Source organism: Bombina bombina, chromosome 7 (genome assembly GCF_027579735.1).
Source record: "Bombina bombina isolate aBomBom1 chromosome 7, aBomBom1.pri, whole genome shotgun sequence".
In the NCBI taxonomy this organism is placed as follows: Eukaryota; Metazoa; Chordata; class Amphibia; order Anura; family Bombinatoridae; genus Bombina; species Bombina bombina.
The window spans coordinates 195,094,130-195,113,897 of record NC_069505.1 but is presented as its reverse complement, the minus strand read 5'-3'; the positions used below and the strand labels follow the sequence as shown (position 1 = coordinate 195,113,897).

At 39.4% G+C, this 19,768-nt stretch overlaps 1 protein-coding gene and 1 pseudogene across 1 annotated transcript in view; one reads left to right on the top strand and one right to left on the bottom strand.

Annotated features, from left to right (window-relative positions):
- EHF (ETS homologous factor) overlaps positions 1 to 19,768 on the top strand; it is a 150,889-nt gene that overhangs the window by 26,553 nt on the left and 104,568 nt on the right. The window lies entirely within an intron of this gene.
- Positions 4,795 to 4,910, bottom strand: LOC128636942 (uncharacterized; annotated as a pseudogene).

The window sequence follows — 19,768 nt, the reverse complement described above, 5'->3', positions numbered from 1 at the left end:
TTCCGATTGGCTGATAGAATTCTATCAGCCAATCGGAATTAAGGTAGAAAAAATCCTATTGGCTGATGCAATCAGCCAATAGGATTGAGCTTGGATTCTATTGACTGTTCCAATCAGCCAATAAAATGCAAGCTCAATCCTATTGGCTGATAAAGGTACCTTTATTCTGTGTTAGTTGTCGGATGAAGAGGATGCTCCACGTCGGATGTTTTGAAGATGGACCCGCTCCGTGCCGGATGGATGAAGATAGAATATGCCGTCTGGATAAAGACTTCTGCCCGTCTGGAGGACCACTTCTGCCCGGCTTGGATGAAGACTTCTGCCCACCTGGAGGACCACTTCGCCCGGATTGGATGAAGACATCAGGGGGTTAGTGTTAGGTTTTTTTTAAGAGTGTATTGGGAGGGTTTTATTTTTAGGTTAGGAACTTTGGGCGGCAAAAGAGCTAACTGTCCTTTTTATTGAGAACTTCACACATCACAACAACAGAATCCATATACTTGGAATTGCATGTCCTAAGCTCCAAAGAATTTTAGGAAGCCGCAGCTTCCTAATTTTGTACTAAAACTTGAAACATAAGAGAAAGAACAACTCCAGATCAAGAAATATTCATCATGCCTGCCAACTCGGCAAGTGTGGGGGGAGAGACCACAAAACAGAACAAAAACAGGATAAAAAAAAAAAAAAAAAGAACAAAATGAAAAAAAAAAAAAAAAAAAAAACCAAGGGAAGGAAGGGAAAGGGAAGAGAAGGTAAACCAGATAAGTACCAAATAACTCGCACCATCTTGAAAACCAAACACCCCCCTGACCCTGACAGAGATTTTAAAGCCAGTATAATGGAAGAACTTCTCCAGCGACCAGCAACATGAAATTAGCATTGTTCTTCAGAGGGGCAACAAATTGAATCTGTTCCAACCTGGGCCTTGCTAAGATTACCCTCTTCCACTTATCGAAGAAGAGCCTGAGAACCTTTTCCGACCCCCCGACTAGGTGCTGTCTTTCTATGATCATTTGTATCTTGATGCTATTGACAAACTCGCCTACTGTCGGGACCTCGGACGATCCCCATTTCAAAAATATAATATGCCGGGCTGCTAGAATGACCATATTAATTAATTGTCCCTCACCTTTATATCGCCCATATTCTTTTAAAAGGAAAATGTGTCTTAATTGGAGCACAAGCTCATCACGAATAAACCTATTTACCCAGAATTGAATTTTACACCAGAATTGACGAATTTTTGGGCAATCCCATATACAATGTTGGAGATCTGCTCCCTCTTTATGACATTTAAAGCAATTCCCCTTATTCCCGTTATGTTGCCACTTACTTATCCTCAATGGTGTTAAATAAAAGTTATTTAGAAGTTTAAACTGAGATTCTTTCCAGCTTACTACTCTCGTTGCTGTGTCTGCCAGTCTGATGCTCTTTTCGATGTCTTCATCTTGCAAAAAGTTAATATATTTTATGAGGAACCTTTTCTTTTTATTAATATGTTCTTTCCCTGAAATATTTATTAAAACTTTGTACCAATATGATATTGATCTTTTGCCGACCTCGTATAATTTCACTCCTGCCTCAATTCCTGGGTCCCACATTATTCTATGCTTCTGTAATGGTTTAGAGAAGTAACTTCTAGCTTGTAAATAAGCATAGAAGGTTTTTGTCGGTAATTGATATTTTTCTGCTAATGTTTCAAATGTATGTAGAACTGGCCCTTCCCCCTGAACCAACTGGGAGAAATAACGTAACCCTTTCTGTCGCCAGATTTTAAAGGCCGGGTTATCATATATCCCAGGTATAAAATAGGGGGTGCCAATAAACGGCAAATATTTTGATAAATAAAAATCTTGTCCTACTAATCCACAGAATTTCTGCCAAGCGCAAACCACATTAGAGAAAGTTAAGAGGGTGCTGACATTGCTAGGTAAACTCCTAAATGGATGATGTAGAATTGCCTTAAGATCAAAGGGTTTTATCACCGTAGATTCTAAATCATAATAAGTCACTTGGTTAGCTTCCATTATCCAATCTATACCGAATTTCATGAGGGCGACTATGTTATATCTTGCAATGTCTGGCAAAGCCAGACCCGCGTATCTTTTGCTTTGAACAAGTTTCTCAGTTGCTATCCGAATTTTCTTTTTGCCCCATATAAAGTGCGCGCACGTTCTATTATATCTAGCAGCATCTCGTTTTTTAATCATTAATGGTAAATTTTGCATTAGAAATAATAATCTGGGGAAAACTATCGTTTTAATCAGCACGATTTTTGCGGAAAGCGAAAAATATTGTATATTCCACTTACCTAGTCTTCCTTCAAGATTATCAAAGAACTCAGCGTAATTAAGACTATACCATTCACTAGGATTTTTACTTATTTTAATACCTAAATAATTTATTGATTTTACTACTGTAAAACCGTGTTGCAGAGGACTCTCTCTAGTTTGATTAATCCAGAGCAGTTCTGACTTTTCCTTATTGATTTTATAGCCGGAAAAGGTAGTGAAATTATTAATAATTGCCAAGCATTTGTGTATACTTTCTTTTGTATGCTGTAAAAATAACATAATGTCATCGGCATATAAAGAGATTACAATATTATGTCCCCCAAGTCCTATTCCCATTAATTCTTGCCTGAGTTGAATGGCCAAAGGTTCTAGCGCGAGATCAAAAAGTAAGGGCGACAGGGGACAACCCTGTCTAGTCCCTCTTTGTAGGGTTATAAACTGAGACAATTCGCCGTTTACCAACAATTGAGATCGTGGGCTGTTATATATCTTTTTAATTAGCTGAACCAGATTGCCTTCAAAACCAAATTTCTTGAGAGTCATAAATAGGTGATCCCATATTATGGAATCGAACGCTTTTTCTGCGTCAATCGTAAGCATAGCCAGATCTGCTTGACGTTTTTTATTTGACGACTGCATCTTGTTAAAATAATGATCTAAAATAACTAGCACCCTCCGCATATTCCGAACTGGGTTTCTCCCCGGGATAAATCCAGATTGATCACAATGAATCAAGTTACTAACCACTTTCTTTAATCTCTCTGCAATAATTGCTGTTAATATTTTATAATCTTGATTCAGGAGTGAAATAGGTCTGTATGATCCCAATTCATCTGCTGCTTTCCCTTTCTTAGGAATTAGTGTCACTGTTGAGTCAGTGAAATAAAGTGATTTCAGCTTCCCTTGTATAAAATAACTATTAAAAAGTTCCACTAGTGTTCCCGCAATATCCTTTTGAATAATTTTATAAAATTCTGCCGGGAGTCCGTCCGGCCCTGGAGCTTTGTTAATACTAATTCTATCAATCGTTCTTTTCACTTCTTCCTCTGTTATCGGGGAGTTCATCTGCTCTAATTCCTGTTTGTCTATCTTTGGGACCTGAATCTTTTGCCAAAACTCCGACATTCTCTTCTTGTCTATTTCCACCCTTGAATATAGTTTCTGGTAATATCTATAGAAGGCCTCTCTGATCTCCCTCGATTGGGTAAACAAATTACTCCCTTCCTTAATAAGTGATATTAGGCCACTTTTTTTCCTGTGTCTTATTATCTTAGCTAGATGCTTAGTGGCGATCCCCTGATATCCTTGACAAAATGCTCTTATACGCATATCCTCCTTGGCCCATTTTTCCCTGAGGAATGTCTCCCGCTCTGATTTAGCGTTCTTATAGCTATGCCATAAAGAGCTATTTGGATTAATCACATACCTGCTGTATGAGTTTCTGAGTTGGTTGGCTAATTGAATCTCCCTCTCTTTTAATTTCTGCTTTCTCTTAACCATATAATTTTTAATTTCACCTCGCAATACAGCTTTGCCTGCTTCCCAGAGTACCTCAGGACTGCTCACATTCGAGCTGTTCTGACTATGATACACTTTCCAACTTTCCGATAGAAAATTCCTAAACTTTTCGTCTAAAAACATATATTTGGGGAAAGAAAACATATTCCTATTCCGGCCTTTAATTGCCGTGTCCTCCATCTTTAAGCTTATTATCGCGTGATCTGATATAACTATTTCTTCAATATGTGTCTCTATTTCCAGGGTCAATAATCTCTCATCTATTAGAAACATATCTATACGTGAGAAGTTTTTAAATGATTTGGATTCACACGAAAATGAGCGCTCATCTGGATGCTGTAAGCGCCAGATATCTCTTAGCTTTAATGTCTTTGCAAATTCCCGAAGGAGTTTTGCCTCTCTATTATGTTTCCTTACAGCTCCAGATCGTAGCCTGTCAATCCCTGGCCACATTGTCGCATTAAAATCACTCGCCATCACTATGTTTTGTCCTAGATGGTTTGCTGATTTGTTTTTTATAATTTCCCAAAATTCTGTCTCAATTTCATTTGGGCCGTATATATTGCATAGCGTCCACAATCGGTTATTAATTTCAACTTGTACAAACATAAATCTCCCTCTCGGGTCTAACATTTGACTCTTTATCACATATGTTAAATTTTTATTGAACATTATGGCCACACCACATTTCCTATTATTGCAAGGAGTTGCTATAATTTCACTAATCCAGTTAGTGTGTAACTTTTGTATTTCTACCTCTTTCAAATGTAGCTCTTGTAAAAAAATAACATCTGGCTTCTGGCGCTTTAACATTTTTAACACATTCTTTCTTTTATTAGGGGAGGTTATCCCTCCCACATTCCACGACACATACTTCAACATTTAATTTTAATGTATATATTAAAAACCAAAATCATATACACTTGATTTCCTACCTCTCTGTCAGGGAGTAGGTTATTTCTCTCCTTTCGCACGCTGGACATGTCTACCGCGCCTGGTGTTCCCTGGCAGTCACCCATCCCGGTACTGACCAGGCCCAGCCCTGCTCCACTTCCGAGATCATACGGGATCGGGTGTTCAAGGCCGCTTGCGGTAGACCTGCAATACACAATATAAAACCATAAAAAAAAAAAAAAAAAAAAAAAAAAAAAAAAAAAGGATCTCCCCCCTTTTTACAGTCAAAATAAATAACAAGCATATCTCGCGTCATCCTTAAACCATAAAAATATAGATACAAACATCATGTTCCAGTTGTCATAGCTCTACACCCTTTTCTGTACAATATTTTTTAGCTTCTGTATTTAATACAATCATATTCCCTTCTGAGAAAATTACAATTTTGGCTGGGTATCTCAAGTTTGCCTGAATTCCTGCCTTGATTAAACTTGTGCAGTATGGTGCCATTGCCTTTCTCTTTGAGGAGGTCTCCGTTGAGAAATCCTGAAAGAGAAAGACCGGTTTCATTCCTATCTTGAACCCCTGAATTTTCCTATAGTGCCTCATTATCTGAACTTTGTGTTGAAAATTTAAATATTTAATTACCACCATCCTTGGGCGAGGGTTACCTTCCTGGGACTCCCTTATTGATCCTGTTCTATGCGCTCTCTCTACCTGAATTTTTTCTGTTAACTGCATCCCTAACAATTGTGGTAGGGTAACTGAAGCGAATAATACCAAATCTTGATACTCGCTCAGCTCAGGTAGCCCAATTATGCGGATATTATTCCTACAAGACCTGTCTTCCAGATCTTCTAATTTAGATTGCATAATTTTTATTTTACTCTCATAGTTAGACCAATTTGTGTCTTGTATATTTTGTCTGTCCTCTACCACTGAGATTCTTTCTTCTACTTCTAAAATCCTGTTGGAGAAAGATCTAATCTCTGAGGATAGAGTGGCTATCTCCTTTTTGACTGATTCAAATTGGGGTAAGATCATTTCTGCAAGTTGGTTAAGTGTCATCTGCTTCTCTGTACCTGATAATTGGGGGTCCATACTATCCTCTAGACCTGTCTCTTGTGCTGTTTTGGATTTTTTATCTTTCTTGGGGGGCATCGCGGGAGACCTAACTTTGAGGTTAGGGATATATCTTTCCATGAGGTGTATAAAAGTGTAGTGTCGTGGGTGACAATTTAATTGAATGTGAAAAACGTGAAAAAAAAAAAAAAAAAAAAAAAGGGAAGAGTTAAATGAGAGAAGTAATCCGCTCTCTGCTAGACAAAAATAAATCTAGTGCGCCTTTTAGCTAATAGTGCTACGTGTATACTTGCAGCTGTAGCTGCGCTTCTCAAAAAGTTACAAAAAGTAATAAGCAAAAAATAAAGAATAAAAAGATTTACAAGTGCAGGAACTCCCGCTAGGGGTCCTGGTGGGGCTACTAGTGCCTATAGGTTATGTAATGTGGAACTAAAGTGTTCTTAGAAAATTCACCACAGACTGCCGGTCTCCCTGACTGCCCTCTGTCCAGTCAGCTCAGAAAAGTGCTCTCTTCCCTATATCACTTTATCCGATCTTTAAATTTGATAGTCTTGCGTTGTTATGTAATACTTCCTCTAAACACCATATTATCTAAACTATATGTTCTGTTAGCGTGTTCCTAAGTCTTGAAGATAAATCTTACACCTTTAGGAGATCTTTCTTAAGAATCCTAATATAATTGTTAGTGCCTGAAACTTGTATGGCGTGGAATCAGTGGTCTTCCTAACTACACATTAACTGATATTGTGATCAGAGTCTTCTCCTTTCAGAGTAATTCCTCCTGTAATCAACTGTGGCCTACTATAGTCAGTTGTGGAGTGCTCAATAAAAAAGAGAAAGACCTATAACAGTGCAATACATGTCCCGCTTATTGCGTATGGTAATGCTTTTCTTTTTCTCTGCCCTTTTTCCACTCTTCTTAATTCTTTACTGTCCTTCCGGGCAGTGTGTGCGGTAGTGTATTTAGCTGTACAAGTCTCTTATGTCACAAAAAAAAAACCCTTTTTTAACAATATGAGGGCACTTTAATAATGCACAGGGCGCCGTTCTCCCCAATCACTACTTTGTATCCTTAAACCTTTACCCACACGGGCAAGATTTTATCGGGTCATACCAACTCTCTGTCCAGTCCCCTCTTTTAAAGTCTTTTTCTCTCTGGGGTGTGAGGATCACTCAGTTACTGTGCTTTGGTCTGAGCCCCCACGAATTCAGCAGGTATCTATCCTGTTTTTCCAAATATGCCCATACACTTTCACAGATCAACTTGTGCTGTCCCAATGCAGTTAATCTGTACACAGTTAATCTTTGTGCTCTGTCTTTAATGCACCCTGTGTCAAGGCTGAGTGTCTCTTATCAGCTTGGGGCTTAACTTAATAATCAGCAGTCACTATTAACACTCCTACTACCCCGCCACTGAATGCTCTTTTATACCTCCATACACCGCTCCAAAACCCGTCTTTCTTCGGGCTCCCTCCAGCCCAACACCTTACACCAGTCACAGTTCCAGGTTCTTTTGCAGGCACACAGACGTAAGCATTAAATCACAAGCGCTCATAGCGGTAATACTTGCGTGACCTGCTGCTCGTCTGCCGTCCTGCTGCCTAATGCTCGCTTTTCTATCCCTCCACTTGCACGGCTCCAGGTGAGAGACCTCCCGTCTGTTTCCGTGTGTGTCGGATAGTCGGCTGCTGCCCGCAGCCCTCGATCAGAGCGGTGTGTCCTTCTGGCGCGGCCCTTAGGTGAGCTCACTGCCTCTGTAGGGGGTAGTCTGATATCCGGCTGCAGACTTAATCCGGTATGACAGCTGGTGTTGTGCGTGTGGATGTAGCCGATACCAAGCGGCCAAATGTTGGTCTAGGGTGACTTCCGACTCTCGGATGTTATTCTCCCCGGGCCGGTCTCTCACTCCCGGCAATAGGAGATTTTTGTGGCGGGGCAGGTTTGAGTTTAGCTCTCTCTCACAGAGCCCTGGCGTGCACACACGTTACACGCTCCTCCCACAGGAAGTCCGCTAACTGTCTTTTTTAAGGGCAATGCCCATCCAAATGCCCTTTTCAGGGCAATGGGGAGCTTAGGTTTTTATAGATAGGTTTTTATTTGGGGGGTTGGTTGTGTGGGTGGTGGGTTTTACTGTTGGGGGGGTTGTTTGTATTTTTTTTACAGGTAAAAGAGCGGATTACTTTGGGGCAATGCCACGCAAAAGGCCCTTTTAAGAGCTATTGGTAGTTTAGTTTAGGCTAGGTTTTTTTTTATTTTGGGGGGGCTTTTTTATTTTAATACGGCTATTAGATTAGGTGTAATTAGTTTAAATATCTGTAATTTGTTTATTATTTTCTGTAATTTAGTGTTTGTTTTTTGTACTTTAGCTAATTTAATTTAGGTAATTGTATGTAATTTATTTAATTGCATTTAATTTATTTAATTATAATGTAGTGGTAGGTGTAATTGTAACTTAGGTTAGGTTTTATTTTACAGGTACTTTTGTATTTATTTTAGCTAGGTAGTTATTAAATAGTTAACAACTATTTAATAACTATTCTACCTAGTTAAAATAAATACAAACTTGCCTGTAAAATAAAAATAAATCCTAAGATAGTTACAATGTAACTATTAGTTATATTGTAGCTATCTTAGGGTTTATTTTACAGGTAAGTATTTAGTTTGAAATAGGAATAATTTAGTTAATGATAGGAATTTTTAGTTAGATTTCTTTTAATTATATTTAAGTTAGGGTGTGTTAGGGTTAGACTTAGATTTAGGGGTTAATAACTTTAATATAGTGGCGGTGACGTTGGGGGCGGCAGATTAGGGGTTAATAATATTTAACTAATGTTTGCGAGGCGGGAGTGTGGTGGTTTAGGGGTTAATATATTTCTTATAGTGGCGGCGATGTCCGGTTCGGCAGATTAGGGGTAAAAATTTTCATTTAGTGTTTGCGATGTGGGAGGACCTTGGTTTAGGGGTTAATAGGTAGTTTATGGGTGTTAGTGTACTTTTTAGCACTTTAGTTAAGAGTTTTATGCTACGGCGTTGTAGTGTAAAACTCTTAACTACTGACTTTAAAATGCGGTACCAGTCTTGACAGGAGAGGTTGTACTGCTCACTTTTTGGCAGACTCGTAATACCGGCGCTATGCAAGTCCCATTGAAAAAAGAGGATACGCAATTTACGTAAGTGGATTTGCGGTATTTCCAAGTCTGGCCAAAAAGTGAGCTGTACACCTATACCTGCAAGATTCGTAATACCAGCGGCGTTAAAAAGCAGCGTTAGGACCAGTTAACACTGCTTTTTAAGCCTAACGCAAAACTGGTAATCTAGCCGAAAGTTTGTAAAACTGAATTGTGGGTGTGGTGAGGGGTGTATTTATAGGCATTTTGAGGTTTGGGAAACTTTGCCCCTCCTGGTAGGATTGTATATCCCATACGTCACTAGCTCATGGACTCTTGCCAATTACATGAAAGAAAAGTTATTACTATTTCTTTGCAGCATACGCACATATCCTGTGAAGACCATGCACCAGCATGCATTGTGTCTGTGGAGACTTCATTTGTGCCATATAAGCCACTGCAGACTCTCTGAAATGGTTTGTTTTTTTAATATTGGTGCACAGGCACTCACAGCATATGTGTGTATGCCACAGAAAACCAGTAATCACTTTTACTAGAAGCACAGTGTGGACATGCTAATATTTATAACTGAAATGCAACCATTCACATATCAATTCTAACCATGCTATACCTTTAATACTCAGTTACAGTTGCAAAGGAAACAAGTGTAGACTGTTGTGACCATTTGATTAAAATACATTACTGGAATGGTAAGAGGTTATTTTGCCAATTATAGAGCTGATTTTGTTTTACAAGTGGTTTTCAGTGTCTTGTACCGAGAGGGAGGTGCTTAGAAGCTAACAAGTACTTTTGCTTGCAGAGACTGCGGGCTGATAGGCATAGACATTAGTGTATAAACTCAGATAAGGTGCAGGTTTCCCTCTAATGTTCCTCAGTAGTAAGTGAGCATTTGTGCAAATAGTAGGATAGCTTAGTAAGTCACGTCTGAGAATGAGCACACAGGTGCGTCACTGAAAGCTCTAATGAGCTGAAACGTGTTGTCAATAACATTGGCCCTGTCCGGTATCACCACGTTGTTGTTGCAGTAGTGACGGAGTTAGACTAAGCCTTTAGTGAAGGGAGCATTATGGAGCGTAGGAGGAGTCCGCCAAGCTACAGAACGGTATTTTGAGTGTCTCACATATCAGCAACTCTGGGCTCTAATGTGATTCTGGTTTTAAAGGGACAGTAAAGTCAACATTAAACTTTCAATATTTCAGATTGAGCATGCTATCTTAAACAGCTTTCAATTTACTTCTGTTATCAAATTTGCTTTGTTCTCTTGGTATCTTTTATTGAAGAGTAAAACTAGGTAGGCTCATAAGAGCTCAAGAGTGTGCACGTGTCTTTAGTACACTATGGCAGAAGAGTTTTGTAACATTGTATAGCAAAGCTACAAATAATGCAGAGCCAAATAGCCGATAACAAGTATCAGACTCATGGGGTATGCCGGGTGGGTATCCTGTGATAGTGAGAAAAAGACAGCTCATGTTGTACTACTCAGTGTGCAAGGGCTGGCAGCAACTGGCAAAGTTAGGCAAAAGCAGGGTGTTCGGGTAATCAAATGGGAAGGTAACTCACAAAACAGGTAACCTATTCACTGATGTATCAGAGCTGCTTGATGAAAGGCTGCATGTCCCCTCCATAGTAGCTCCTGCTAGATTCACTGATGACTCAGAGAACTCTCTTTACAATCAAACATATTTTTAACAAAATAAGACATTTCTTGTCTAAAATACAAAAATTAGTTTATGAGAAAAGTCTGTTTTTAACCAAACTCACAACCTTTGAAATGGCTGAAACTCTGACTTCAGCAAGGACTTTGCATCTCACTCTGACCTGTAAGACATTGCTAAATGTCTAGGTATCACAGAGATCTGCATCAATGCTGAATTTAGATAGGAACATCTTCAAGTGCTTATGGTCACCAACTACTCCAAAACACGGTGACTATCCCCAAGTGAACTCCTTTTTTTAATTTTGCAAGGGACATTATAGACCTGGTGAGGCAGTTTGTTTTTCAGACAAGCTTTACTGAATCTTACCCAATGTACTCTCTGGCAAGCACATGGTTACAGTCTTGGTGCTCAAATATGAGTGACAATAATTGGGGTGTCCTCTGAGCCTGGTTCAAAAGTTTGTGCAATCTCTGTGTTTTGGGGTGGTTCATATACTGGTTTGTGTCTTAACTGTCTATTAGGATGGTCTGTACCCTGTCTGTCTGGTGCACAGTTTGTAGGCTGTCTGGTGCATGGTTGTTATGCTGATTTCCATTGTGCATGGTTGTTATGCTGATTTCCATGGTGCATGGTTGGTAGGCTGTCTGGTGCATGGTTGGTAGGCTGAGTGTCTGGTGCATGGTTGGTAGGCTTATTGTCTGGTGCATGGTTGATAGGCTGACTTCCTGGTGCATGGTTGGTAGGCTGACTATCTGGTGCATGGTTTGTAGGTTGACTGTTTGGTGTATTGTTTATTTGCTGATTCCTGGTGCATGGTTTGTAGGCATAATGGTTGCTGCATGGTTGGCAGGCTAACTGTCTGGTGCATGGTTATTAGGCTGTCTGGTGCATGGTTATTAGGCTGTCTGGTGCATAATTGGTAGGCTTATTGTATGGTGCATGGTTGGTAGGCTTATTATTATAATAATGTAATTTATTAGGTTAATACAAAAGCATAATACAAATGCAATGTTTCAAACCACACAGGTTCTTAGTCATGCATATTTTGTATTTTTATTATGATTTTGTATTAACCTAATAAATTGCATTATTATATGGTGTGGCTGCTCTTTGGACTATGTACACATTTTGAGGGTTTGGAGTGTGAACCCTGCGGCAAGCACATGACTGACAATAGTGCTGAACCATTCTGATTTTTGAGGCTTATTATCTTGAGCATGGTTGATAGGCTGACTGTCTGGTGCGTGGTTGTTATGCTGATTTCCTGGTGCATAATTTGTAGGTTGACTGTCTGATGTATTGTTGATATGCTGATTCCTAGTGCATGGTTCGTAGGCATACTGGTTGCTGCATGGTTTGCAGGCTAACTGTCTGGTGCATGCTTATTAGGCTCTCTGGTGCATGGTTGGTAAGCTGATTGTCTGGTGCACGGTTGGTAGGCTGTCTGGTGTGTGGTTGGTAGGTTAATGGAATGGCTGGTGCATGGTTGGGGGGGCTGATGGAATTGCTGGTGCATGGTTGGGAGGCTGATAAAATGGCTGGTTCATGTTGGGAGGCTGATGGAATGGCTGGTGCATGGTTGGGGATCTAATGGAGGCTGATGGAATGGCTGGTTCATGGTTGGGGGGTCTAATGGAGGCTGATGAAATGGCTGGTTCATGTTGGGAGGCTGATGGAATGGCTGGTGCATGGTTGGGGATCTAATGGAGGCTGATGGAATGGCTTGTTCATGGTTGGGGGTCTAATGGAGGCTGATTAAATGGCTGGTTCATGGTTGGGGATCTAATGGAGGCTGATGAAATGGCTGGTTCATGTTGGGAGGCTGATGGAATGGCTGGTGCATGGTTGGGGATCTAATGGAGGCTGATGGAATGGCTGGTGCCTGGTTGGGGGGTCTAAAGGAGGCTGATGGAATGGCTGGTGCATGGTTGGGAGGCTAATGGAATGGCTGGCACATGTTGGGAGACTGATGGAGGCTGATAGAATGGCTAGTGCATGGTTGGTGGTCTAATGGAGGCTGATGTAATGGCTGGTGTGCTGGTAATCTGGATGGGGAGCTTTTGATAACTACTCTGTATAATTAGGGGTTAAGGATAAGAGCGTAGTTCTGGGAACCTGAAATTAAGTGCTCAGACAGTTTATGCAGATGGTTTTCTTTGCATTGTGTATTTGTTTTTTACCAAATCAAAGCTTGCGTGTGATGCTGTCAGAGCGGAGGAGCAGGTGCAAGTCTTGTGCTGCTGCCAACTCAAACTGCTCAATAATAGCCAGCCAGCCGCCCAGTGACATCTTCATGGGGAATCTCATATTACCGTCTCCACCCCAAAACACACAATAGTTGGCACGTATGCACAAATACTTTACTACCACACAAATACGCACACACACCTTAATTACACACCCTAGTGCTACATGTAAACCCTTCACTCTCACACCTAAATGCACACCATGCATACACACACGTCATACCCATCAAATACACACAGAGACACACATGTGCACATATACCTATGCACTTATATACAGATGTGCGCAAACACACACACATGTAAATATGTGCACATACTTTACATGCATACACACACACACACATATACACACACCTCACTCAGTGCATATACTCATACATAGATCATATACACACATATATTTATATACACATACACCTCTCACAGCTCATATACTCATACCTAGATCATAAACACACATATATACAGTATATACACACCTACCTCACAGCTCATATATTCATACATAGATCATACATACACACACATATGAACATATACACACACACACACACATATACAAATGCATATACATGTGTAACGAAACAAATACACACCTCTAACATGACATTATATATATATATATATATATATATATATATATATATATATATATATGGTTCTTGCACCCAGACCTGTCTGGGGTTAACTGCCTGTGACTCTGGGGACAACACAGCTTCCTGCGAGTGCCAGTGGCACCCAGGGCTGAGCATGTTGCAGGGTCATAGGATGTGTACCCGGTCCGGTATGAGATTGCAGTTCCCTTCCGTGTTTTGTATATGTCTAGGGTGATTACATATGCCTGTGAATCCTTCCCTTGTTCCCAGTTTGTTTGGATTTGAAAGCTTGCATTGTGTGGCTGTTTTAGGGTCCCAGGTATTGGAAAGGACCTTGACGAGGTACCTGGGCTTGTCCCATTTGGCCAGATGCGGTAACTAACCTTTCCATTTTTGCTTTTAAATCTTAGCTGAGAGCTTGTAAGTGAGTGCTGGGTTTTCTCTGTGTGTTGTATTAATTTGTTTTGTAATTTTCCCTATGGTTCTTGCACCCAGACTTGTCTGGGGTTAACTGCCTGTGACTCTGGGGACAGCACAGCTTCCTGTGAGTGCCAGTGGCACCCAGGGCTGAGCAAGTTGCAGGGTCATGGGATGTGTACCCGGTCCGGTATGAGAGTGCAGTTCCCTTCCATGTTTTGTATATGTCTAGGGTGATTACATATGCCTGTGCACCCTTCCCTTGTTCCCAGTTTGTTTGGATTTGAAAGCTTGAATTGTGTGGCTGTTTTAGGGTCCCAGGTATTGGAAAGGACCTTGATGAGGTACCTGGGCTTGTCCCATTTGGCCAGATGCGGTAACTAACCTTTCCATTTTTGCTTTTAAATCTTAGCTGAGAGCTCGAAAGTGAGTGCTGGGTTTTCTCTGTGTGTTATATATATATATATTTGTATGTGTGTATGTATATATGTGTTTATCTCTATGTGTGTTTGTGTGTGTGTATATATATATATATATATATATATATATATATACCATAATTTTTAGAGGTGAAACTTGGACCACCTGGTGCGGTGCCAGTGGGGGTGTGGTCAGGAGTGTGGTCAAGGGGGCGTGGCAATTACCGGTCCTTTTAAAGTAGTAGCTTTTATGTGTGTAATGTTTCGTGGATACTCTACCCTTCCTCAGTCAAACAAGTGAATCACACAGTTTAAATAAACCATAACATCACCCCCTAGTGAAAAAGGCACCATTACGTTGTCATGGCAAATAAATCATTAATCTAAATCTCAGATTCTAAATAATGCCAAACATCAAGCCTAATTATCACTTTCATAATTTAATATCTGCAGTGTAATATGTGTTTTATGTGTCTAATTAAGGAACAGAGCCAAATACTGATAAGGAATTAATACAACATTGAATGAAAGTACAAAAGAAACACGTACCTGCTAAAGCTGTTTAAGAGGCTACTCTATACCATAATGCAGGAATATTATAGCCAAAATGCTATCCTGCATGAAGTAAAGCAAGATCCAGGCCAAAAATCCTTCCTGTCTGTACTTCCTAGTCATACCCATATGATTTCCCTAAAGGTGTATCACCGGTGATGTCACCAGGGGTCGGGGGGGGGGGTTAAATTCTTAGAAAAATAAACCAAGTAGTACTACAAAATTAAAAAAAAAAACCCTATGCTGCTCACTCAGCCTGTATTACTAAATGTAAACTTTGAAGGACACGAACGTTAAGCTAAGCAGGGCTGTATGTAACAAAGTACCAGCATCCAACTATGCTGGAGAGCCACAGTCCAGTCATTTTGAATAATGTGTCTGGGTTTCAGGTGGTCTGAAACCCGGACCACATGATTTGAAACCTGGAGGTGGCAACCCTACTGGGACAGAATGAACAACTGGGTGGGACACTGGGACAGCGCCTCCAAACAATCCCAGTAAAATTGGGACTTCTGGTAAGCCTATATATATATATATATATATATATATATATATATATATATATATATATATATATATATATATAGTTACCACCTAGAAGTAGCTTCTTTTTGTCCAATTGTGCTTTTCACAGAGGAGAACTTTCCTGAAGTATCTCAGTCTGATCCCCTCTAACAAGGTCAGTCCAGCCCCAAAATATCAGGCAAATCTCCTCTGAACAAGGAATGTGGCAACCCCAGACCCATTGCCCAATGTGCCTAGAGGGATATCTGCACCTCACTGACGAGGCCCAAACTAGGCCGAAATGTGCATCTGGGATTTGCCATGTCTCAGGGAGGGATTGCCTGGTACTTCAGGGCTGGATTGTACTGTTTAGTCAGGATCAGACTGATATACTACATGAAAGTTCTTAAATACACACATATATACATACAGTATATATATATATATATATATATATATATATATATATATATATGTGTGTGTGTGTGTGTGTGTGTGTGAAAAAAAGTAGGGTGTTTTGGCTTGCGCTGTGCGTTGCAAATAGTTATTTTGCGCTTTTAAAATTCCTCCTGGTGTATTTCAAAGGCAGCTTAGTCTGGAGATTCCACCCACTATTATCAATGGAATAAATTGTAAAGGGTGAGAGTTGAGGGTCCCAGTCTGTAGCACTCATAGAATGGAGAAAACATGAGACAAAAACAATTTATGGTGCAGTATGAATATACTAGTAACCAATATAGTAAAAAAAAACATAATTTATGTAAGAACTTACCTGATAAATTCATTTCTTTCATATTGGCAAGAGTCCATGAGCTAGTGACGTATGGGATATACAATCCTACCAGGAGGGGCAACGTTTCCCAAACCTCAAAATGCCTATAAATACACCCCTCACCACACCCACAATTCAGTTTAACGAATAGCCAAGAAGTGGGGTGATAAAGAAAGGAGTAAAAAGCATCAACAAAGGAATTTGGAAATAATTGTGCTTTATACAAAAAAAATCATAGCCACCATAAAAAACGGTGGGCCTCATGGACTCTTGCCAATATGAAAGAAATTAATTTATCAGGTAAGTTCTTACATGAATTATGTTTTCTTTCATGTAATTGGCAAGTGTCCATGAGCTAGTGACGTATGGGATAGCAATACCCAAGATGTGGAACTCCACGCAAGAGTCACTAGAGAGGGAGGGACAAAATAAAAACAGTAATTTTGCTGACAAAAATAAATTCACAACCCAAATATAAGTTTATTCTCAAAAAAGAAAAAGAAAAACTTAAATCATAAGCAGAAGAATCAAACTGAAACAGCTGCCCGAAGAACTTTTCTACCAAAAACTGCTTCCGAAGAAGCAAACACATCAAAATGGTAGAATTTAGTAAATGTATGCAAAGAAGACCAAGATGCTGCTTTGCAAATCTGATCAACCGTAGCTTCATTCTTGAAAGCCCAAGAAGTGGAAACTGATCTAGTAGAATGAGCTGTAATTCTCTGAGGCGGGGCTTTACCCGACTCCAAATAAGCTTGATGAATTAAAAGCTTTAACTACAATGCCAAAGAAATGGCAGAAGCCTTCTGACCTTTCCTGGAACCAGAAAAGAAAACAAATAGACTAGAAGTCTTCCTGAAATCTTTAGTGACTTCAACGTAATATTTCAGAGCTCTCACCACATCCAAAGAATGTAAAGATCTCTCCAAAGAATTCTTAGGATTAGGACACAAAGAAGGGACAACAATTTCTCTATTAATGTTGTTAGAATTCACAACCTTAGGTAAGAATTTAAATGAAGTCCACAAAACTGCCTTATCCTGATGAAAAATCAGAAAAGGAGATTCACAAGAGAGAGTGGATAATTCAGAAACTCTTCTAGCAGAAAAGATGGCCAAAAGGAACAACACTTTCCAGGAAAGTAGTTTAATGTCCAAATAATGCATAGGCTCAAATGGAGGAGCCTGCAAAGCCTTCAAAACCAAATTAAGACTCCAAGGAGGAGAGATTGATTTAATGACAGGCTTGATACGAACCAAAGCCTGTACAAAACAATGAATATCAGGAAGTTTAGCAATTTTCCTGTGGAATAAAACAGAAAGAGAAAGCAATCTTGATTTAGAAGTCATATTAGCATTCCAAGATTTGAGCCACAAAGCTCTTCTAGCTAAAATAGCTAAAGACATACAGTATATCTAACATCAATTTTGATGATATCAAAAATGGCATCACAAATTAAATTATTAGCATGTTGAATCAACTTAACAATGCTAGACAAATCATGATCTGATACTTGTTGCGTTAAAGTTTCCAACCAAAAAGTTGAAGCAGCTGCAACATCAGCCAAAGAAATTGCAGGCCTAAGATGATGACCTGAATATAAATAAGCCTTCCTTAGATAAGATTCAAGTTTCCTATCTAAAGGATCTTTAAAATAAGTATTATCTTCAGTAGGAATAGTAGTACGTTTAGCAAGAGTGGAGATAGCCCCATCAACTTTGGGGATCTTTTCCCAAAACTCCAATCTAATTGCTGGCAAAGGATACAATTTTTTTAAACCTTGAAGAAGGAATAAAAGAAGTACCAGGCCTATTCCATTCTTTAGAAATCATATCAGAAATAGCATCAGGAGCTGGAAAAACCTCTGGAATAACCACAGGAGGTTTATAAACAGAATTTAAATGTTTACTACTTTTAATATCAAGAGGACTAGTTTTCTCCATATCCATTGTAATCAACACTTCTTTTAATAAAGAACGAATATACTCCATTTTAAATAAATAAGAGGATTTGTCAGTGTCAATATCTGAGGCAGGATCTTCTGAATCAGATAGATCCTCATCAGAGAAGGATAAATCAGTATTTTGCCGGTCATTTGAAATTTCATCAACTCTATGAGAAGTTTTAAAAGACCTTTTACGTTTATTAGAAGGCGGGATGGCAGACAAAGCCTTCTGAATAGAATCAGAAAGAAATTCTTTTAAATTTACAGGTATATTTTGTACATTAGATGTTGAGGGAACAGCAGCAGGTAATGAACTACTACTGATGGATACATTTTCTGCATGTAAAAGTTTATCATGACAACTATTACAAACCACAGCTGGAGGTATAATCTCCACAAGTTTACAACAAATTCACTTAGCTTTGGTAGAACTGTTATCAGGCAGCTGGGATCCAATAGTGAATTCTGAGACAGGATCAGATTGAGACATCTTGCAAATGTAAGAGAAAAAAACAACATATAAAGCAAAATTATCAATTTCCTTATATGGCAGTTTCAGGAATGGGAAAAAATGCAAACAGCCTAGCCCTTTGACATAGAAAAAGGCAAGAGGCAAATAAAAATGGGGTCTTAAATAATGAAAATATTTGGCACCAAGTATGACGCACAACAAACAGAAAAATATTTTTTGGCGCCAAAAAATGTCACACTCGCGTCACAGATGACGCAACCTTGTGAAGGACTCGACGTCAACTAAGACACCGGAAATGACGAATTTGCATCAATGAACGTTAACTTTGCGCCAAAAAATCTCGCGCCAAGAATGACGCAATAAGCTTTGGCATTTTGCGCCCTCGCGAGCCTAATTCTGCCCGCGAATTTAAAAGACAGTCAATTTGAAAAAGATACTATACCCCAGGTAAGAAATACATTTTCATAAAAAAGCATTTCCCAGATATGTCTGCAAAAGGAAATATACTGAAAACCTGAATCATGGCAAATATAAGTACAATACATATATTTAGAACTTTATATAAATACATAAAGTGCCAAACCATAGCTGAGAGTGTCTTAAGTAATGAAAGCTACCAAAGACACCCATCCACATATAGCAGATAGCCAAACCAGTACTGAAATGGTTATCAGTAGAGGTAATGGAATATGAGAGTATATCGTCAATCTGAAAAGGGAGGTAGGAGATGAATGTCTACGAACGATAACAGAGAACCTATGAAATAGATCCCCGTGAGGAAAACCATTGCATTCAATAAGTTTTACTCCCTTCACATCCCTCAGACATTCACTGTACTCTGAGAGGAATCGGGCTTCAAAAAATGCTGAGAAGCGCATATCAACGTATAAATCTAGCACAAACTTACTTCACCACCTCCATAGGAGGCAAAGTTTGTAAAACTGAATTGTGGGTGTGGTGAGGGGTGTATTTATAGGCATTTTGAGGTTTGGGAAACTTTGCCCCTCCTGGTAGGAATGTATATCCCATATGTCACTAGCTCATGGACTCTTGCCAATTACTTGAAAGAAAGTAAGAATAGTGCTCACCTTTTTAAACCTCAAACATGTGAGGAATGTAAGAAGCGTTGGGGGGAGTAGATCCCTGTCTTTATTAAAGATGTTTGCTTTATGGTGCCTTGTTGGAGTATGGTATTTGGTAGAATATGGTGCTTCTTTCTTTTTTAGTGAGTATTATAAATTCTATAATACAGATATCCTCCTTCTTA